The 23,229-nt window shown below is 41.5% G+C and overlaps 1 non-coding gene across 1 annotated transcript; it reads right to left on the bottom strand.

Annotated features, from left to right (window-relative positions):
- Positions 1–7,961: 7,961 nt before the first annotated feature.
- Positions 7,962–8,034, bottom strand: TRNAW-CCA (transfer RNA tryptophan (anticodon CCA)). The gene has a single exon. It is a non-coding gene; the product is annotated as a tRNA-Trp (tRNA).
- Positions 8,035–23,229: the final 15,195 nt, after the last annotated feature.

Genomic DNA, 23,229 nt, shown 5'->3' with positions numbered 1-23,229 from the left:
AGTAGAGAAGGGCAGGAGAGTTCAGCTGTCACCATGCAGGGCCAGTCTCACGTGCATTTGCCTGCCTGGAGGACAAAATGGAAGCTAGGAGGGCTCCGTGCCTCTAAAATATTGGTCCCTAATCTATTACAGCACCTGAGGTTGTATAATTAGAGAGTTCTTCCTGTATAGGCAGTGTGATAAAGTAGAGGGAGCTTGGACTTCAATTTCAGGCAGACCTGAGCTCAAATCTCAGCTCTCCTGCACACTATGGACTTTTAGCAGGTCGCTTCTTCTGTGAACACTTATTTCCACATCTGTTACCTGGGGATAATGTATGTGAAAATGGTGAGACATAGGAACTTGGCAAGGACTATTTTCCTTCCTTTCTTTTCCGAGTCTAGTGGCATAAATACTCCAGAGCTGAGGAACATCCTAAGCTCTTATGTTCTGGCAAACTGGATGTCTCTGTAGGGAAGTTAATTACCACCTTCAGCTGTTAGCCGGGAATATTGGTACTCTAACCACTCAAGGATGTAATACCTTTGGCAAAGATTTCTCTCTTGTGATTTTTTTTCCCCCTTATTCTCATAATCTTTCACTTCACTAGACCATCCTGGAGACGCAGGACTATATCTTATTCGTTTTTGTATTCCTGGCACATGGCACAGAAGGTACTCAATAAATGTCTGCTGGATGAATAAATAAACGTATGAAAATAATTTCTAGGGAAAAGAGTAAAAGAGAGACAACATTAGTTAAAGGAGAAAGTACCCCAGGACTAAGAAGAGGAAGATGAGAAGGCAAAACAATTTTTTGCCTAATTTATCATTTTACCCAGAATCAGAACTGCGGCTGCTGCTTTAGAGAGTACAGCACCCCTCCAACTCCCCTCCCTGCTACAGCCACCTGCAGGGTTACAGGTGCTGCTTCCGCTGCTGCGAATGGTGATGATGATGATACTGTGCAACAGGATTAGGAAACCACCTTTTCTTAAAATGACCTTGGCAATTTTTGCAACTATTTTGCTGATTTTTAAATTTTTTTTTTTTTTTTTTGCGGTACGCGGGCCTCTCACTGCTGTGGCCTCTCCCATTGCGGAGCACAGGCTCCGGACGCGCAGGCTCAGCGGCCACGGCTCACTGGCCTAGCCGCTCCGCGGCATGTGGGATCTTCCCGGACCGGGGCACGAACCCGTGTCCCCTGCATCAGCAGACGGACTCTCAACCACTGCGCCACCAGGGAAGCCCTAAAATTTTTTTTTTTTGATTAACTAATGTATTAATTTATTTTTGGCTACCTTGGGTCTTCATTGCTGCGCGCGGGCTTTGTCTAGTTGCAGCGAGCAGGGGCTACTCTTCGTTGCGGTGCGCGGGCTTCTCATCACAGTGGCTTCTCTGGTTGCGGAGCACGGGCTCTAGGCACTCGGGCTTCAGTAGTGGTGGCATGTGGCCTCTCAGTAGTTGTGGCTGGCGGGTTTAGTTGCTCCGCGGCATGTGGGATCTTCCCGGACTAGGGATCCGAACCCATGTCCGCTGTTTTGGCAGGCAGATTCCTAACCACTGCACCACCAAGGAAGTCCCTGCTGCTGATTTTCTGAAGGATTTCAAGCCACATCTGCTTTCTAAGCCACAGCTGTTTTCAATATCTTGACCACACTAAGTACAGAACAGGTATGACTTATTTTAATACAAATCTGGCCTCACTGGGGATGGGATGAGTGCCCGAAGGGGGCATGCAGGGTATTTATTTCTCAGGCTTCAGGAGCTTTCCCGCTACCCCTGGGGTACCCGCAGGTACCAGTGCATCAATGCAGGCTGAGTTGTGCCCTACGCTGAGTGCCAAAGCCTCATTTTGTTTGTAAGGGTAACTCCCACAGTCAGACATCACATCCCAAAACAAAACGAAACAAAAGCTTCCCACCTGTCATCAGAATGATCTTTATCTCTGCTTCATATCAGTAACAGGTAGATGTCATATTTTAAACATGGCCATCTCATGGATGTGCTCTACATGCAGGTACTGGAACTCTGACTCCCCTCTCTGACCCCCCTCTCTCCCCTCACCACTTCACTTTCAAACTCAAGAGCTGGGAGGCAGGATTGAGTAGACTATGCAGTGGAGTCAGATAAACCCTGAAGTCTGGGCACTTTAGAACAGCAGAAGTTTATTTCTCACTCACGACATACTCTGATGCCAGTCACATGGCTCTCTTCCAAGGGAGTCAAGAACATATGTATTCTATACAAATGGGTTGTTTCAACGTGTCTCCTGTTGATGCTTCTACAAACAATTCTGCATTTTCCAGGAAGGGAAGGGGGCAACAGGGAGGAAGAAGAGTATGGAAACCAGATATATCAGGGTAATATTTATAAGTGACCTTTATTAATAGTCTATGTAGAAAATTCCTGTAAAAATGGCCGTCGTCTCAGGGGTAGAATTAGATTTGGTAACCAGGGAGAAGGCAAACTAACAATGGGTGAGGTAATACGTTTGTGATTTAGTGTGTAAAGTCTGTCCTTTGGAAGGTTGTCTATTGATGACACCCTGCAGTTTGGACCCCGCAATACAGTGAATGTGAAATTCAGACCCCACTTTCCATACTCAAGTTTGAGTGAGTCTGTGATTCTGAGAGTGAGTGAGACTTCACAGAGGTCCATGCCCCAACTCGTGTGGTTCAGTGACCATGAGCAATAAAGGCTTTTATTTATAATGAGAAACAGTTGAAATATGGAAGGAAATGATAGAATGACAGGATTTCCTGTAAAGTGCACGAACAAAGCAATAATACACAAGGTGCCTTTACAAAGAGCTCTAATAAATTTTACACAAATGCCTGACATGACCTTTTGTGCTTCTGAGCTACTTCAGTTACAGTAACATCAGAGACAGTGGCCAAAGTATTTACTATAAATTCAAATGCTTTGGGACTTCCCTGGTGGCGCAGTGGTTAAGAATCCGCCTTCCAATGCAGAAGACACGAGTTCGAGCCCTAGTCCTGGAAGATCCCACATGCCATGGAACAGTCAAGCCCATGTGCCACAACTACTGAAGCCCGCGCACCTAGAGCCCGAGCTCCGCAACAAGAGAAGCCACCGCAATGAGAAGCCTGCGCACCACAATGAAGAGTAGCACCCGCTCGCTGCAACTAAAGTCTGCGTGCAGCAATGAAAACCCAACGCAGCCAAAAAAAAAAAAAAAAGCTTTCCTATTAATGTGAATCAATGTATGAAAATCAACGCATATTTCATACTCAGACATGCTCAGAAATGCTATGCACAGGCACATACACATGGAAAAAGAACGTCTATGCCCTGATCTCATTTTCTTTAAAAATGTTACACTCAGGGAGCCCCAGCAAGTACACATAGCCTAGGGAAGAAAACAGCAGACTTCACTAAGCAATTAGGAAATGCAAGTCAACAATCGTATGGGAATGACTTCACCGAGATGTGTCCTAAATAATTAACAAGTCAAACACTTTTTCCTTAAGAGCCAAGAACTTTGCAACATTAAAGAATCATTTCATTAATTGACTTTTAAAATTCATGGACTTCTCCTTTATATGTATTTGAAACTTTTTAAGTTTAAATTTTTTAACTATTAGAAATAAGGGGAGATAATATTAGTCTATCCTGCACCCTCAAAGCTTTTTTTCTTCCTTTATGTTACTTTGGTCAACTGATTGCTATCAAAGAAAGCAATTTCCTGTAACGTTTTATTTTACTGCAAAATGATTTTCCTGTACTTTATCTGGAAAATATATCGTGATGTTGCCTCAGCACCAATATGGGAATGACAGGCAGGCAAGACATCGACAAGAGGGACCAGATGAGAGTAAGGGAAAGTGTAAGCCTTTGGGGACTTGGCAGGTCAGAATAACAGGAAGAGCTATTTAAAATGTATGTCTGGGGCTCACCCTCTGAGCTTCTAGTTCACTACAAATATTATGAGTGGGCACACTTTTTTTGCCACAGGGGCTATCAGAACACTTGGGCCCGGTCTGGGGTTCATCCGCGTCACGTGCCAGCATCACATGTGCATCGTCCGCCAGCATCACTCCTGGGCCCACCTTCTTTCCTCCTCACGTTTTCTATATGCCTATTTTCTCTTACTTATTTTTAGTTGATCTTGCTAAATTGTGTGCATCTTTATATGCAGACTTCAATTCCTTTCACTCTGTGGATAATGTTAAGTAAGTGAATAAATAAGAACGCTGCAGAGCAAGTTTTCCAATAGGGAGAGTTTATATTCCATATTACAGTTCTGTCCTTTCCATGACCTTTTGTCTTACTTCAGAATTCCGGTGCTGTGGTGTTCACTCCTCACATCATCAACCTTGTTCTTGGGAGAGCACTTCACCCTCGTCATTTATACTCAGAATAAATTTAAACCAGTGTACAACCCCTGCCAGGGGTATTTGCTTTTCCCTTAATTGCAAAATAAGATTTACTACCTCAAATCAATTTTAGATATCAAGGAAATGGGAGAAAATAGAGGAAATAATCATGGACAGAAAGGTGTCTTCTCAGTACTGCAAAAATGATACCACCCACCGAGGATTATTTTTGCTTATAACATTTGAAAGAAAAATGTTAGGGCTTAAGTAACAACTTTAATTTATTTTTTTACTGATGGCCTTCTGTGAGCCATGTGAAAAGCCAAATTAACAAAGATGCTGAAGAGAGAATGAAAGAGATGGCTGCGTGAAAACTGAAAGGCAATCTGGAGGAAGGAAGGGAGACAGAAGAGGTCCAAAATATGTATTAAGAAGAAAAGGTTAAATAAACATAACTCGATCATTGTTAGGCCCGGATGAGAGTTCAAGGATGGACTTTAAAACACAAGGTCGGACTTCCCTGGTGGCACAGTGGTTGAGAGTCCACCTGCCGATGCAGGGGACATGGGTTCGTGCCCCGGTCCGGGATGATCCCACATGCCGCAGAGCGGCTAGGCCCGTGAGCCATGGCCACTGAGCCTGCGCGTCCGGAGCCTGTGCTCCGCAACGGGAGAGGCCACAACAGTGAGAGGCCCATGTACTGAAAAAAACGTACCAAAAAAAAAAAAAAAGATGGACAAAACACAAGGTCAGGGACTTTCCTGGTGGCGCAGTGGTTAAGAATCCACCTGCCAATGCAGGGGACACGGGTTCGAGCCCTAGTCTGGGAAGATCCCACGTGCCACGGAGCAACTAAGCCCGTGCGCCCCAACTACTGAGCTTGTGCTCTAGAGCCCGCGAGCCACAACTACTGAGTCCACGTGCCACAACTACTGCAGCCCACATGCCTAGAGCTTGTTCTCCACAAGAGAAGCCACTGCAATGAGAAGCCCACACACCGCAATGAAGAGTAGCCCCCGCTCACTGCAACTAGAGAAAGCCCACGTGCAGCAATGAAGACCCAACACAGCCAAAAATTAATTAATTAATTAATTTTTAAAAACCACAAGGTCATGTGTTTGAGTGGCTGTGGTGGCAATTGCTGCTTGCTCTGCATTTTGGAGAGAATTTTGCCTATTTGTTTGGACTCCCCTGTGTGGACTCAGAACGTCTCTGTTATGGATTGAATTGTGTCCCCAAAAAAGATATGTTGAAGTCTCAACCCCCAGTACCCATGAACTTGACCTTACTTAGAAATAGGGTCTTGGAAGATCTAACCAAGTTAAGATGAGGTCATGCTGGATTCGGGTGAGCCTTAGCCCAGTATGACTGGTGTCTTAGAAGAAGAGGGAAATTCAGAGACAGAGACACACACAGGGAGAAGACTGTGTGAAGAGGAAGGCAGAGGTTGGAGTGATGCCGCTACAAGCCAAGGACACCAAGGATTGCTGGGAGTCACCAGAAACTAGGAAGAGGCAAGGAAGGATCCTCGCCTACTGATTTCACAGTTCACACAGCCCTGCTGACCCCTTGATTTCAGACTTTTAGCCTCCAGAACTGTGAGACATTAAACTTCTGTTGTTTCAAGTCAAGCATGTACGGTACTTTGTTACAGCAACCCTAAGAAACAAATATAGTCACTGTAAGTGCAGAAAGAGATGTTGCAGCAGATGGAACAGCAAACAGAGCAGAATGAGGCCTCTTTCTGCCCCAGACCCTCCAGAACTCACGTACTTCTGAAAGGAACACCTTGCAGGCCAGTTCCCAGCACAGCTTCCTTTCCAGGCATGTTTTGCCTCCATGGCCTTGGGGCTATGATTCCAAATAATCTAGATGACTCCCACCACCCCACAGCCAGCCCCCAACATAAGTAAAAATAAGAACACAAAAGTTCACGTGTTTTTATAGATTCCTATACTTCTCAAATATTTAGCAGGAAGTATGTATTAATTTTGCTGTAACTAGTAAAAAAAAAAACAAAACTTTGTCTAAAATATCGTGTAAGAAAGGCTCTTTGCACAGTATTTAACAGTTTTCTACAATCACCATGAGTCCTGTGTCCTAAAGTCTCTAACTGCACCTGAGAAAACTTAAAATTCTGGTGACATTGGTGTAACAATGTCTCTCAGCTCCCCAGTAAGCCTACACCTTCTTTGTTGGGTGGGGGGTTGTCAAATGTTGGGGCAACCCTCTTTTGAGTTCCTTTTTACTGTGTTGAACATTTGAGAGAGACCAAGTGAAGACACGTCCACCAAGTGAAGACACGTCCAGTGGTGATGCTCAGTAGCAACTTGACTCACCACCCAGATGTCCAGACACTGCCCTGGGGCCCAATTTGTAGCCACTACACAACTACACAACTCCGGCTTCAAACATCTTGATAAGGGTCTTCAGACTCTCATCTTTGGGCTTCTTTCCATGTGTCATTGAAGGAATGGCCTGGGTATGAATTGTTGCCTCAAATTTCCCAAGCAACTCTTCTGCCCTGGATGCTACAAGAATGAAGCTCTGGAGTCCAGATGTTCCTAAGAGTGTTGGGGTCCAGAAAAAAAAAATCTCACTATAAAGGATGCTTTTCCCTCATACCCTCATATCCCCATCCCCATCTGAATTCACAGAGATGAAGCCAGGTCAAAATAAAAATTAGGAGCAGACTTGAAGCCAATAGAGAACAATTCAATCTCACCTCCTTAGCTTTAGCTTAATGGGTGGCTTGGAGGAGGATAGGTGAGGAGAAATAGGGGGATGCATATGGCCTTAGTTTCCTTGTGGTTCTTTTTTGTTGGTATACCAGATGGCTTAATTATCCATAATTATCCATACAGCTCTTTCTGTACATCCCCAACACTTCCATCTTTTTATAAACTACCATTTATTGAGAAATTTCTGTCAGTCACTATCCTAAGCATTATTTCCTTTAACCTTTTCAGTGGAATGTGAGGTAATTACTAGTATTATCTCCATACATCAGATAGAAAGGTTAACTAACTTGCTCGATTCCATCCTGCTGATAAGAGACAGAGCTGGTCTATCTGATTCCCAAGCCCATTCTCTCCCCCTAAGTTATGTGCTGCCTCCTGACTGCTCCACTTGGCTGTAACTACAGTCTCTTAAGTGTCCCACGAGATACAATGGTGGAGAGAAGTTATATGAAATCCACTGACTGAGAATTCTGAAGAAACTAAATGGAATTTAATGAAGAAATTGAATGGAGAAAGGATTCCAGAGTCTGCAGGAAAATCAAAAGGATGGAGCATGGAAAAGGTACATTTTAGGAAAGAAGGAGAAGTGAACAGAAAAATAGGACTGCGACACACACTTATACACACTGTACCTGCTCAACTGCAAGAGGGAACCATTCACTTATATTTTTTGTAAAAGATGTCTTCCGGGGTTGTTCAGTGCACAACCTGGGCAGCCGAGTGAGGTGGTCCTGGGAATGATACTGTACATGCTCCAGCATTGGTAGTAATTTTTTTAATATTTATTTATTCATTGATTTGGCTGTGCCAGATCTTAGTTGCAGCACGCAGGACCTTTGCTGCGGCATGCAGGATCTTTAGTTGCAACACGCAGGCTCTTAGTTGCGGCATGTGGGATCTAGTTCCCTGACCAGGGATCGAACCTGGGCCCCCTGCATTGGGAGCGTGGAGTCTTAACCACTGGACCACCAGGGAAGTGTCGCATTGGTAGTAATTTGAAGAAAAGGAGCTGGGGTTCTTGTTTAAAAGAGAAGGATGGGCTTCCCTGGTGGCACAGTGGTTAAGAATCTGCCTGCCAATGCAGGGGACACGGGTTCAAGCCCTGGTCCAGGAAGATCCCACATGCCGCGGAGCAACTAAGCCCGTGCACCACAACTTCTGTGCCTGCATGCCACAACTACTGAAGCCCACACACCTAGAGCCCGTGCTCCGCGACAAGAAAAGCCACTGCAATGAGAAGCCTGTGCACCGCAACGAGGAGTAGCCCCCGCTCACCGCAACTAGAGGGAGCACATGTGCAGCAACGAAGACCCAACACAGCCATAAATAAATAAATAACATAAATAAATTTTTAAAAAAATAAAAGAAAAGGATGACCCTGAACAGACACAGTATAATATATGAATGGTTTTGTTCACGTCACTCAGGCTTCTGACCTGTAACTAATGTTAATAATTATTTAAGGGACATACCTATGTACATACATAAAATATATATGAATTGAATACTTGAATACAATGTAATTGTTGTATTATGATTTAAACTTCTCTGAAAATTAGTTTTTCTCCTTCACAGATATATTTGTAGTTCATTCAGATTACATTTAAATGAACTTTTGTAAGAGGTGGGAGTGAAAGTAGAGATTTGGCAAAGGTTAATAGAAAAAGTGAGAGCGAGAACATGCAACAAACTTGCCAAAAAAAGAAAATGAAATTTTGGAAAAATGCTGCGTGTGGTATAACATCCAAGGTTTTTTTTAAAATAAGGGCATTGTTGACAAGAATATGAAAGTGATCATTTTATTATACTTCAATAGGATTGAAGACTTGAAGAAACAGTGTGCCCTTCATATGACTTGTGTAAATAATCCAAAATAACAGACGCACCAACCCTAAATTTCTAAAACCACGTATTTGTGGCCTAAACTTGCTCCCAAACTCCTACACCTTCAGTCATTTCCTGCATGGGGGTAGGAGATGGAGAGGCAAGGCAGCATAAATCTACCAGCTATTCCCAAAAGAGGTGACATTTCCCAGATTAAATGATTTTTGCTCCCAAGAGTCTGGGATTATAACAAAATTCTCCTCAAAGAAGGAAGGGGTAAAATAAGAGAGAATGGAGTGGGAGACACAGCAAATTAGAAGTCCCGGTGTCTTGATGGTACTCTGGTCCTCCCAGAGTCCACCTCTGTGAAGCTTTAACCAGGAGTCGGCATAAAGAATTCCTACCCAGTGTCAAGGCGATCCAGCCCCAAATTCAGTTATACGGGACCTAATAGTAACTGTATAGGTTCTTGGAGGAGAGTGGACTTTGAAGTTAGATTAATCTGGGTTCATATCCTATCTTATTTATTCACTTAATAATTATTCAACAAGCACCTGCCACATTCCAAACACTAAAGGTAAAAGATAAAGTAGAGCATGTCTTTCCCTTTGAGAGCTTAATTACATGCCATGTGCCCTGGAGCAATACCAAACCCCTGCTGGCCTCATCCATGAATGGGGATTGTTAATAACCTCCTCTCAAAGGTGGAGTTCCTGGGGAAGGGGATAGGGTTCCCTTCAATGTTACCCTTCCTCCCCAACGTAGCGGGGTGATTTGAGGAAACTTTCCTGCCCCCAAAACTTTCTCTGTGCCCAATGCCTAGATCATGGAAGTATGTTGAAAATATGAATATTATAATATGGTAAGATCTTATCATATTCATTGACTCTCTATTAGAAGCCTTACTACTCATTTTTTATTTTTTTCCACTCCTGATTATTATGCAGTCCTTCACTCAAATACTCCTTCTCTATTTTATTGTGGTAAAATACACATAACATAAAATTTACCATTTTAATTACTTTTAGTGCAGTTCGGTAGTATTAAGGACATTCACACTGTTGTCCAACCACTACCACCATCCGTCTCCAGACCTTTTTCACCTTCCCCAACTGAAACTCCACACCCATCAACCACTAACTCCCCATTCCCCCTCCTATAGCCCCTGGCAACCACCCTTCTACTTTCTGTCACTATGAATTTGGCTACTCTCAGTACCTCATATAAGCGGAATTACACTGTATTTGTCCTCTTGAGACTGGCTTATTTCACTTAATAATGTCCTCAAGGTTCATCCATGCTGTACCATGTGTCAGAATTCCCTTCCTCTCTGAGGGTGAATAATTATTTCATTGCATGCGTGAGCCACACTTCATTTACCCATTCATTCATCAATGCACAGTTGTATCATTTCCGCCTTTTGGCTGCTGCGAATAGTGCTGCTATGAACATTGGTGGATTTATTCACTTTTGCCTGCTGGGTACATATAGGGTTATGAAAAATTAGAACCACATAGTCCATAGATTATAGAGTCTGAAAATGTGCTTGGAGATAATGGAGTCAGGCTGCCACACTGTGCCAACAAGGAAGCAGTCACAGAGGGATTACACAATACTTCCAAGACTTGAAGAACTTCCAGGTTCTTTATAGCAAAGCCTAGCAATGAAACTCACTACATCAGTGAAACTTACTACAAGTGGTAGTGCTGTATTCATATGTGGATCTAATCAACAAAGCATCCAGCATATATAAAATATTTATCAACAAAAGAAAGGTTATATTTCTGGCCCTAAAGCAAGTCTCAACATATTTCAAAGGACTGAAATCATGCAGACTATATTCTCTGACCAAAATGCAATTCAGATGAAAATTAATAACAAGCCATATGTAGATTACTGTCTATTTAAAAATTAGGAAATATGCTTCAAAAAACCAATGACTCAGAGAAAAAATTATAAGGAAATTAGAAAATATTTGTAACTGTGTAACAATAAAAACATATCAAAATGTATATCAAAATCTTGTAGTATTTAAAGCACACTTATGATCCTTTTGTATGAGAAAGGAATTAAGTTAAAAAGCAACGAGCTGAGTAACCATCTCACGAAGGTGGAAAAGAACAGGAAATAAACACAAAGAAAAGTTAACAATAAAAACAAAAGCCAAATAAATAATATATAATGAAAAGAATCAAGAGTATCAAAACGTTGTTTTGTGAAAAGATTAAGAAAATTAATAAAACAGTTGGTGAAACTGATTAAGGGAAAAAGAAAGAAGGCATAAATGACCAATACAAAGAATGAAAGGAAGCTATAACTATATGTTCTACCAACATTAAAAACATAAGACAACTTTGTGAATAACTATGCCAATGAAGTTGAAAATTTAGGTAAAATGGACAAAATTCCAGCAAAATAAACCTTACCAAAATTAGTTTATGAATATCAGAAAATCTGAATAATCAGTTTAAAGTCTGTGTCTGATAACTCTAACATTTGAGTCACTTGCAGATCTTTTCTTTCTCTAAATATTGTGCTGAAATAAGTAGTAACTTTTTATTGAATGCTGGGCATCGTATATGAAAAACTGCAGAAACTCTGAGTGATCTTTTTCTTTTTTTAACATCTTTATTGGAGTATAGTTGCTTTACAATGATGTGTTAGTTTCTGCTGTATAACAGAGTGAATCAGCTATATGTATGCATATATCCCCTTATCTCCTCCCTCTTGCCTCTCCCTCCCACCCTCCCAATCCCACTCCTCTAGTTGGACACAAGGCACTGAGCTAATCTCCCTGTAATATGTGGCTGCTTCCCACTAGCTATCTATTTTACATTTGGTAGCGTATATATGTCCATGCCAGTCTCTCACTTCGTCCCAGCTTACCCTTCCCCCTCCCCGTGTCCTCAAATCCATTCTCTACGTCTGCATCTTTATTCCTGTCCTGTCCCTAGTTTCTTCAGAACCTTTTTTTTTTTTTTTAGATTCCATATGTATGTGTTAACATACAGTATTTGTTTTTCTCTTTCTGACGTCTGTGATGTGGTCTCCGTGGATTCTCCATCTAGATTATATGAGGCGACAAGCACAAACGTGAACCCTCCCTTTTATCAAATCTCTCCCCCATCCTCGGGATGAGTCTTTTGTCCTCAGCTTACTCCCAACAAAGAGATAGCTAAGAGAGTAATTTTATCACAGAATGAGAGAAACTGCAGGGATTTCGTTAATTTTCTTGTAATAAAAATAGCTAACAGTTGTTTAGTGTTTTACTTTGTGTCAGACAATGTTCTTATCTCTATGATGTAGGTACAACTGTCCCCATTTTAAGCCAAGGAAACTGAGGCACAGGAAAGTTAAATAACCTGCTCAGGGCAAAAATTTAGTAAGTGACAAATCCTGTGTTTTAACTCTGGCTCTGACTCCAGAGCCTTTGCTCTAAATGACTAAATTACATAGCCTTTTGATATAAAACAACATGTCAACGCAAAATGATAAATCAATAAAACAGGCTATAATCATCAAATTTTATTCTGGTACATCTAGGAGATTTCTCTTCACAGGGCAAAGAACTGAACATCACTGATGAGTTTGAATATGCTCAGTACTTACACTCTTACCTTTCTTATCCCTAATTATATATTGTCTAAATGGTATTCTAAGCCTTTATAAATTCAATTAAAAAGAAAATTTCCAAGGATCTTTCGCTAGAGGTCACTCTCCTAACTGTGAGGTCTGGTTGTCTTTTGTCACAGTGGAAGAGACAGGGTTAACCAACCAACGATGGCTACCATTTGATGAGTCCAGCAGGTGTCACTAGAATCCCACAGATCCTGAGGTTGATTTTTTTTTTCACCAACAACTACACTTCGCAGACATAAGCATCTCACTTCTGTCAAGACAGGTTATGCTAAGTTTATTCTTTTCATAAAACTTAAAGTATTTATAACACTACTTGGTTGTCAAGATAGTCTACCCAAAACTCAAACACAACTCACTTATCTTCTGAGAACGCAAAATAAAATATCTTGCTTGAAATGACAAGGTAACAGAGGGAAAGATAAGAGGGTCAATTGACAGGAATGACAGCTCAGACTGGGTTCAAGGTTGTTTTCTCAATGGCTTTCACCAAAAATCATACTACACCTAAGATCACGGATACAAATGAGTGTTTCCAGTGTTTCTATTGTCCCCTCATCAGTGTGCTCCCAAGTGTCAGCTTGGGCTGCTGTAACCAAATACCATAGACTGGGGGCCTTAAACAACAGGAGTTTATTTCTCACAGATCTGGAATCTAGGAAGTCCAAGATCAAGATGCTGGCCAATTTAGCTCCCTGGTGAGGAATCTTCCTGGCTTGCAGACAGCCACCTTCTTGATGTGTTCTGACACAGAAGACAGAGAGGAAGCAAACTTTCTGGTATCTCCTCTTACTAGGGCACTAATCCCATCCTGAGGGCCCCAACCTTATGACCTCAACTAAACCTAATTATCTCCCAAAGGCCCCGTCCACAAATAACATCACGTTGGAGGTTAGGGCTCCAATATATCAGTTTGGAGGGGACACAATTCAGTCCATAGCACCAAGTTTAGTGGTCAACAGAGGTGGTCAATGAAGTGCAGATTAAGTGAGGACTTGGCTGTGCCAGAGGAACCCAGAACACAGGTTCCTGATCTTTTATACCATGTATAAAGGAGGCCGTGTCAGCCTGGAAGGATGAACCCTATGACCTTATAAGGAATGTATTGCTGCACCAATTGCTTACTTCAGAGTTCTCATTCTTATGCCATCAGCCTACCTAAAGCAGCCCTACCCACACCTTACCTCTTGGACTTTACTTGATTTATCTAGAAAGCTATCTCAATTTATCATTTCATATGCAGATGCAGCCTATATGAGACATTCATGGAGGTCTCTTGTCAACAACCCTCAGAGTCTGGTGTATCTCATCCAATTCTACTTACTGCCTATTTCATAAAGATGACATCCCAAGAGCAAAAGGCTATCTAGTGAGGATGGGTATGGAGATAATCATTAACATCTTTTTGTTGTTATTATGACAGCTGAAGTAGTTAAAACTAATGGTTCCATTTATGAAGACTATTTTACTTGAGGTAAAACCTACCCCACTTTATCAACACTGTTGCTTAGAAGAACCCAGTGCTGAGAAAGACCTGACCAAGACACCAACAAGGGCTTCCACTTGTACTTTTACTCATTTTATAATTTTTAAAATGTTAAGTATATTAAAATATATATCTATATATCTTGAAATATAAAGTGAGAGAGGAGAAGCACTGAGGCAAAGTGTACTTTATAGGCAGGCTGGGATACTGAGAATAGATCGTTCACAGGTAAAGGGTTTAAAGAGACTGGAGAATTTACCCAAAATACAGAACACGTTTCTGGAATATTCCATGCCCATCTTCTGAGTGCCTTTTCAGAGGATGTCTCTTCTGTTTGAACTCTCCTCTCTACCTATAAATCCTATTCATCATTTAAGTTTAAGTTCAAACAGTTCTTCCATTGTAAAATATTCTCCAACCTCCTCTATCTATGGTCAAAATCAACAGCTCTGACCTCTCTTCCCTCAGTATATTTTACAAACTGCTATCATGAAAGAGCTTATCAAATTAAATCACTGCCAGGCAGGTAACATGAGGCAGTGTGTGTAGTGGTGAGAAACATGGGCTCCAGAGTAGACTCCGGCATTGATGTTTGGTTCTCTCACATACTAACTCTGTGGCCTTGGATATGTCGTTAAACTTTGCCCTGACTCATTTGCTCATCCATAAATGGAAGTTGCAATATATTTATCCTATTGGGTTATTGGAGGGATAAAATGATATAAAACATAAGAAAATACTAGTTCCTGGCATAAAGCAGTCCTCAATACATGTTAACTTGTATTAGCTCACCTATTACGTTGGTTGGTCTTCATTGTATATTAGAATCTCCTGGGGAGCTTTTAAAAAAATACTGATGCCCAGACTCCACCCAAGACCTATTTTAAAAGATTCTGGGGGCTTCCCTGGTGGCGCAGTGGTTGAGAGTCCGCCTGCCGATGCAGGGGACACGGGTTCATGCCCCGGTCCGGGAAGATCCCACATTCCGTGGAGCGGCTGGGCCCGTGAGCCATGGCCGCTGAGCCTGCGCGTCTGGAGCCTGTGCTCCGCAACGGGAGAGGCCACAGCAGTGAGAGCCCCGCGTACCGCAAAAACAAAAAAAAAGATTCTGGTTGTAGCTGCTCAGGTATTGGTATGTTTCAGGCTCCCCAAGTGAGCTGCATGCTCCAGGGCTGGGTATCACTGCATTAGATTGTTACCACTGACAACAGGAACTACTCATCTTTGTATCCCCATCACTTGCGTTAATGTTGCACACATGGGAGAATTTAATAATGTTTGTTGAATTGAACTTATGTGAAAGATCCGGAAGGACATCAAATTAAAGTACATCCTCAAAGCACCTCCTAAGACCTAGAGATGATTTTAGGTGTAATTATTTCCCAAGATTCCACCCACTTACCCAGGAGTGGAAGGCTTACCAGAGTATATTAACATTTGGGGAATAAGGAGTGGAGGAAAAACATTGATCAGGTGCAATGTTTTCCATACCAAAAATTCATACTGAACCCAGAATTCATACTGATAGAATGTCAACAATTGTAAGGTTAAGTTAAACCCTCATTTGGAGGGCTTCAGCATATTAGAGTACTGTCCAGTCTCCAAAACTATTTTCTAGTCATTTCCTGGTTCTTCCAACAGAATTGGCCGTGCTCTGAACAAGCAAAATGTACTACACCAAGAAGCACAATGGCTAATAAAACTAACTAGTTCGACGGGAAAATGCTGAACCCCCAAAGATTAAGGAAAGATAAAGGACATGGATTTTAGAAGTTGAAAACAAAACAGCCCAGAGATTTCCCTCAACAATTTAGAGGCTGTTAGAATTATGAGGGAATCATAGGGGTATTTTTATACTACTTCAGAAAGGCTAGGTGTTGGGAATTGTGCAAACTGAAAATATAAGGGCTTTGATTGCTGAAATTAGAAGCTTTCATTACGTCCTCTTCTTTTTGTGTATCTGCTTTGCAATGATTATTGTAACCGCAATGAAGACAGTATTTTGAAGCCCTTTGTTATTTTTGAGTGTTCTTTCACCTATCCCCAATTCAACTGAGCTCAGTTTTAGTGAGTGTTATAGAATTTTGCTAAAGATTTTCTTGTAATCAATCAAAAAGCATTTATTAAGTACCCATATACTCAGAGCACTGTACTAGATACTTCAGAGATTGGGTTACGTACATGATACAAGCTCTCAAGTGGTTCCTAATTCCAATAACTCAACAACAAAATGGTTCAACTAGTAACTCAGAACTTAAACAGACTGAGATAATATATTTAGTACTTTGTGCTTACATTGCAATTTTTTGGCTTACCACTGAGGGAATTTAAGAGTGTCTCAAAACAAATACCATTTATTACAAGCCTAGAAACACATTTCAGTAGGAACACCAAAGGCCGAAAGGTTTTTTCCCCTCACCTGAAGGCTCTATTAATAGCTAGACACGTATATGCCGACCAAGTGATCTTTGTGAGTAAATCAGATGACTATTGATGGACTGAGTGAAAGATTATTCCTAATAAACTGACGTAGAGCTGTCACATTATTGTCTGCAATGAAATAAAGGTCCAAGCTCTTTCACTCTTAACCCTGAGCCCTGTACCACCCCACTGTCCCCTCCGAGGTGTGCTTTCTTCCAAACTTCTTCATTCTCTCTACACGATCACCAGCCAGAGGTGGAAACCGAGACTTCCCCTTTTGAAAGTGAGAAGTATCAAGTGAAATTCCTGATACTCTCACACTTTAGCGGTTTTCTGTTTTTCTCCTAAGTGTTAGCTACTGGAATCTGGGAATCTCTGACAGGCACGTTATTATGGAGAAGAATTTCAGAGTAAGGAATAGAGAGTGCACGATACAGTTACTCGGCAATGAGTCATTTTGTTCAAACCTAAAGCATCTTCATTAGGCATTGCTGTCCTCACTTCCTTCAGTAACTTACAGCTTGTGGGAAGCCTCCACCTAGTCTCTTTTAGTGACCTATGGGTTCTTCGCTCAGTCTCAGGTTTAAATTGTAACGAATCACTGCCACCCACCTCATCAATCTTGAGATCTGAGTGCATTCCAATGCAGCCGATCCTTCCTATGGCCATGACCTAGGCTTTAATGTAGACCATATAGTCTCATTTTAATTATCTGAGAGCATATCTAGCGGTCTCTGACCCACCTCCTCATTGTTGGAATCTCTTATAGATGTGTTTCTGCCTTCTCGCATTTCTAACTTCCTTAACCCTATTTGCCTCTCCTTTTTCCTCTGATTTTCTTATATGACTCAGTTGTAATTTCCAAGCAAAACTTTAAATACATTTGCATCTACTTGTGACTACTTAAAATAATCAAGTCACAGAATGTCTCAAAAGAAAACATGTTTACTTACAATAGTAGTCTTTAACCACACACACCTACACACACACACACACACGCACACGCACACGCACACACACACACACACACACACACATAGAGGCAGCAGTGGGGAAACCTCAGTCTTTTTAATAAATGGTGGTGCCAGGTCAGTTAGGCAACTATGCAGAACAATAATACTTTTTCCATACCGCACGTCATTCACAAAAATTAATTCCAGGTGGATTATAGCTCTAACTATGAAATATAAAACAGTAAAGTTACTAGAAGATAGCAGAGGAAAAGATTCATTACCTTGGGATAGGAAAATCTTTCTTAAACAGGATACAGAAAGCACTTTCAACTGAAAAAAAAAAGTGATAGAAAAATTATGCTTTATTAAGTTTCTGCTTTTCAACAAAACACCATTAAAATCATGAAAATGCAAATCAGAGTAGAAGAGGATATTTGCAATTGATATAATTGACTAAAGACTTGTGTCCATAATATATAAGCTCTTACAAATTAGTGAAAACAGACAACCTAATAGAAAAGTGGACAAGAGTCTTGAACAGATACCATATACGAGGATAATTTAATGACCAATGAACATTTGAAAAGGGGCCTAAATTCATTAGTCACCAGGGCAGTGCAAATTATAATGGCAATGAGATAACATAAGCTGCCCCAAGAAATAAAATTTAAAAGACATATTTTTGGTGAGGCTAAGAACAAATGAGAAATCTCTTACACTGTAAGTTAAGCATCAACTGGTACAACTATGCTGGAAAACACTGGCATCATCTACTAAAGTTGAATACATATATATATTCAGATATACCCAACAGAAATGAATGCTCACGTACCCCAAAAGAAATGCACAAGAATGTCCAGAACAGCGTTACTCACAAGAGCCAAAATCTGGGGGTAGATTAGGTAAATAAATTACAGTTTATTTGTACAATGGAATTCTACACAACAGTGAAGAAGAATGAAGTGTCTATATGTAACAACCTGGTTGGATATCACAAACACAATGTGGAGTGTAAGAGGCCAGTCATGAGAGAATATACACTGTACAACTTTCTGTACATAAAGTGCAGCAGCAGGCCCTAGGAGACAGACTAGTGTAAACTTTGGGCAGAAAGGAGCAGATAGTGATTGGCAGGGAACACAGACTTCTGGGGTCCTGATAATGTTCTATTTCTTAACCAGGTGTTGGTAATAAGTGTGTGCATGTCGAGATAATCTATTGAGCACTTATGATTTGTGCACTTTCCTTTATGCATGTCATACTGTGTGTGTTATAGGAAAAAAAAAGTTTTCAGAGAAAAGATAATTTCTAAATATTAGAAGTGAAGATAGGGTCAAAGCTGGATCATTAGCATTAGTGAGGAAGGTTCTACTGAATTCTACACAGATTGCCGAATATGCTTTAACGTATCCTACTTAAAGACAGGATTGGTCCTAAAGGTAGTGATGTGAGCTTGTGGAGAAAGTTCAATAGTTACCACTGTGGCAAAATGAGGGCTTAAGTCCTAGCTTCAGGATTTTTAATGTATCAGGTCATATTTTATAATATTCAGTATTGCTATGAGAAGCCTATGCCAGTCTGATTCATGTTCTTTCTAGATGACCCGGATTGTTTTTATGCTTTTTTACTCTCTGGAAATGTTTTAATCTACTTTCACTATTAAAAAATGTATAGGGGACTTCCCTGGTGGCACAGCGGTTAAGAATCTGCCTGCCAATGCAGGGGACATGGGTTTCAGCCCTGGTCTGGGAAGATCCCATGTGCCGCAGAGCAACTAGGCCCATGTGCCACAACTACTGAGCCTGCACTCTAGAGCCCACGAGCCATAACTACTGAGCCCATGTGCCACAACTACTGAAGCCTGTGTGCCTAGAGCCCATGCTCCACAAGAGAAGCCCGTGTACCGAAGAGTAGTCCCCACTCGCCACAACTAGAGAAAGGCCGCACACAGCAATGAAGACCCAACACAGCCAACACATAATTTAAAAACATTTTTTGAAATGTATAGAACTATATTTTTATTTTTAAATACAATATATGATTGTAAATATACATCAGAATACCACTTTGCATACTTGCTTTTTTCCTCAACATTATGTTTTTGAGAGTTATCTATGTTGATACATAGCAATTTTTTTTTTTTTGTGGTACGCAGGTCTCTCACTGTTGTGGCCTCTCCCGTTGCAGAGCACAGGCTCCGGATGCGCAGGCTCAGCGGCCACGGCTCACAGGCCCAGCCGCTCTGCGGCATGTGGGATCCTCCCAGACCAGGGCACGAACCCATGTCCCCTGCATCGGCAGGCGGACTCCCGACCACTGCGCCACCAGGGAAGCCCAATACATAGTAATTTTAACTATTACACAAGCTGTTTTTCTATTATAAACAATGTTGCAAAGAACATTTTTGTTTATGTTTCCTTAAGGAAAGGTAGCATTTTCTCCAGGGAATATATCTTTAAGTTGAAGTATTGAGTCACAGTCTGTGTGTTACCTAACTCAGGTTCTGCTGCTTGTCACTCAAGAATCCAATACTGAGACACAAAGTTGGGTAAAAGGAAAGATAGCTTTATTGAGGAAGCCAGCAATCCTGGGGAGAAGGTTGACTCATGTCCCAAAGAACTGACTTCTCATTGCCAATCGGGAGCAAGAGTTTTTAAAGGGGTACACAGGTGGGAGCTGGGTGGGGGGTTGGACTACATGCAGAACAATACAGTTAGCTCTGACAGTCATCTTGAAATTGGTCACGTGGGGGCTTCACTGGTGGCGCAGTAGTTAGAATCCGCCTGCCAAAGCAGGGGACACGGGTTCGAGCCCTGGTCCAGGAAGATCCCACATGCCGCAGGATGTGGGATGCAACTAAGCCCGTGCGTTGCAACTACTGAGCCTGTGCCCTAGAACCTGTGAGTCACAACTACTGAGCCTGCGTGCCACATCTACTGAGCCTGCGTGCCTAGAGCCCACGCTCTGCAACAAGAGAAGCCACTGCAATGAGAAGCCCGCACACCGCAACGAAGAGTAGCCCCCGCTCGCCACAACTAGAGGGAGCCCCTGCACAGCAACAAAGACTCAATGCAGCCAAAAATAAGTAAATAAACAAATAAATTTATTTTTTAAAAAAAAGAAAGTGGTCACGTGATGGTCTGATCAGCATCATTTTGATTGTTTTTTTTTTTTAAACATTTTTTTTGAAGATGTTGGGGGTAGGAGTTTATTAATTAATTTGTTTGTTTTTGCTGTGTTGCGTCTTCATTTCTGTGTGTGGGTCTTCTCTAGTTGTGGCAAGCGGGGGCCACGCTTCATCGCGGTGCGCGGGCCTCTCACTATCGCGGCCTCTCTTGTTGCGGAGCACAGGCTCCAGACGCACAGGCTCAGTAGTTGTGGCACACAAGCTTAGTTGCTCCGCAGCATGTGGGATCCTCCCAGACCAGGGCTCGAACCTGTGTCCCCTGCATTAGCAGGCAGATTCTCAACCACTGCGCCACCAGGGAAGCCCCCATTTTGATTGTTTTAAGTACAGTTAATCTTCAGTCCCACGGTTGGTTTGTTCCCATTTCCTTGAGGCCAGTTCTTGGAATTGTGTGAGATGGAACAGCTGTGTCATGGCTACAGTCTGGTCATCATGTAGTTAACTTCTTCCACCTGGAGGGGTTTCAGTATCTGTAAAACAGCTCAAAGGGTATGGTTCAGAATATTATCTATAGCCCTCGAGGAAGAATTAAGGTCCTTGACTTAAATGACTAAACTATTATTATTTTGTTCTGTTTGACTGCTTTTCTTTGCTTCTGCATTCTCACTTCTCTGATTAAATTTATTCTTTGGCCAAAGTTTTTCTACAAACAAGAGATGGGCAGAGGACATGGCGGGGGCCTGGGGGGGGGGCGGTCTGTTCCAGGAGGGTCCCATAGGGTCCCGCTGCATTACATGTCTGCATCTTCAGCTTCACTAGATATTGACCAAATGCTCCTCAAAGTAACTGTTCCAGTTAACACGTCCATCAACAGTGTATCACAGTTCTTATTTCCTCACACCCTCACTTGTATCTTTAGACTTTGATATTTGGGATACAAAATACATTTGCTGAATAATACAAATAAAAATACTCTCTTTTGCCTCAATATTCTGAACGTTTACAATGCTCAGTTTAAGTGCTGGCTTTTGCATTCATTTTGTGGACTGCACAACCTGCACAATGACAAACAACTCACCTCTTGTTGGAGCCACTGCAATGATCCTCTCTGGTCCTTACGTTATTTTTTCCATGTGTTTTTACTCAAATTCCTGAGATTTCTCTTCAGCTTCCCCCCACCACCCCCAGGTATTCCATAACATTTTTGTTAAGAAAATCTTCTTCTTATCTGATTGTGCCTTTTTCAGGGTAAACTTCCCTTGTGTTACAAATCTAGAATCTTAAAGGAGATTTTCATTAGAGAAAAACAAAATGTTCTCTTATGTTTCCTAAGTCATCTGTTTCCTCTCAGGTCAATTTTCCTGCTTGCTGTCTTGTTCTTCCTCATTCATTTCCATGATCTTTGGTCATCCTATTGAAGACTGGAGAATTGGAGACGCTTATGGGAAGTTCTGAATCTATGGGTGAGTTTGTCAACAGGCAGGTGTTGCTTTAGAAAGCATGGACAGGGTGGAACCCCCATATTCCAGAATGCCGAAGCAGCCCAGATTTTGCCCAGACGCTTCATCTTAACTCTCCAGATTGTGTCCACTTTACTTAATGTCTTCAGGGAAAAAAAGCCATACATTATTCCTCACATTGCTCTTTCTGCCTTCAGCATCACGCACTGTGCGTGGTACCTGCAAATTTTGAGTGTCTGCAAGGTGATGCACGGCAGATTGGCTCTCTTTCGGCAGCACCCCTCTGTACATTGTTTCTAGGTTATAGGTCACCTATGCTGCAATGTTAGTTACTGTTTCATCTATTTTCCATCTTACCCAACAAGTTAAGATCCTTGTCCATCTTTCCTTCCCTTTGTTGTGATGATTTTATATTTTTCATTATTATAAGTTTTCATAGGGGTGCAAGAAGGAAAGGTAAAAAAAGCATGAGCTCAGTTGAGCCATTTGAACCAGAAATCTCAAAGTTAATTTGAATATTAAAAGGAACTTTGTACCCCAAACTAGTGAACTAGACTACATTATTTACATATAACTAAGGTAACATATTGGAACTTCCTAATTTATGATCCATCATGAAATGAGCACAAATAGCATCTAAACTTTTTCTGATTTTATGTGGAGAAGAATATTAGAAAATGAAAGGAGAGTAGTGCCTTAAGGAGGGGAACTGCTCAGAAAATCAAGGTTGGAAAGAAGACAGATAAACTGTCAAATAACCTCGTTTAGGTTTGGCCTCACTGATTTTCAATCCTAAAATGATGCCACACCTAGGAAAAATAGTTTTACATGATTTGGGAAGTTTCTTTTTTTAATATGGAAAATATTATAGAGGCTCTCCATTACTAGAAGATTTACTGATCACTGTTGGTTGTCTAATTTCCCGTCATTCATAATCTATTTATTGATGGCTTCTTACTGTATGGCAAGTACAACTGCTCTAGGTCCTGAAAAGAGCAAGACCAACAAAAAACAAGAAAAACCCCTCGCATTCTGGACCTGAAATTGTTTATAGTCTCTTGATGAAATGGAGAAATAAATAGATACATTTACCTCAAGAGGCACCATGGGACCATGGATGAGGAGCTCTTAAGTATATCTTGATACAAGGAAATAATTGTAGAAGCAATGATGTTTCAACCTAGACTTAGAAGAGCAGGAGTCTGTAAGTCTTACGTGTAAGCTGGGAAGGACATTCCAAACAGCAGAGGAGAAACACGAAAT

The sequence above is a fragment of the Pseudorca crassidens genome, chromosome 13 (assembly GCF_039906515.1).
Source record: "Pseudorca crassidens isolate mPseCra1 chromosome 13, mPseCra1.hap1, whole genome shotgun sequence".
NCBI classification, from domain to species: domain Eukaryota; kingdom Metazoa; phylum Chordata; class Mammalia; order Artiodactyla; family Delphinidae; genus Pseudorca; species Pseudorca crassidens.
The sequence above is the reverse complement of the archived record's forward strand: the minus strand, read 5'-3'. Positions and strand labels throughout refer to the sequence as shown.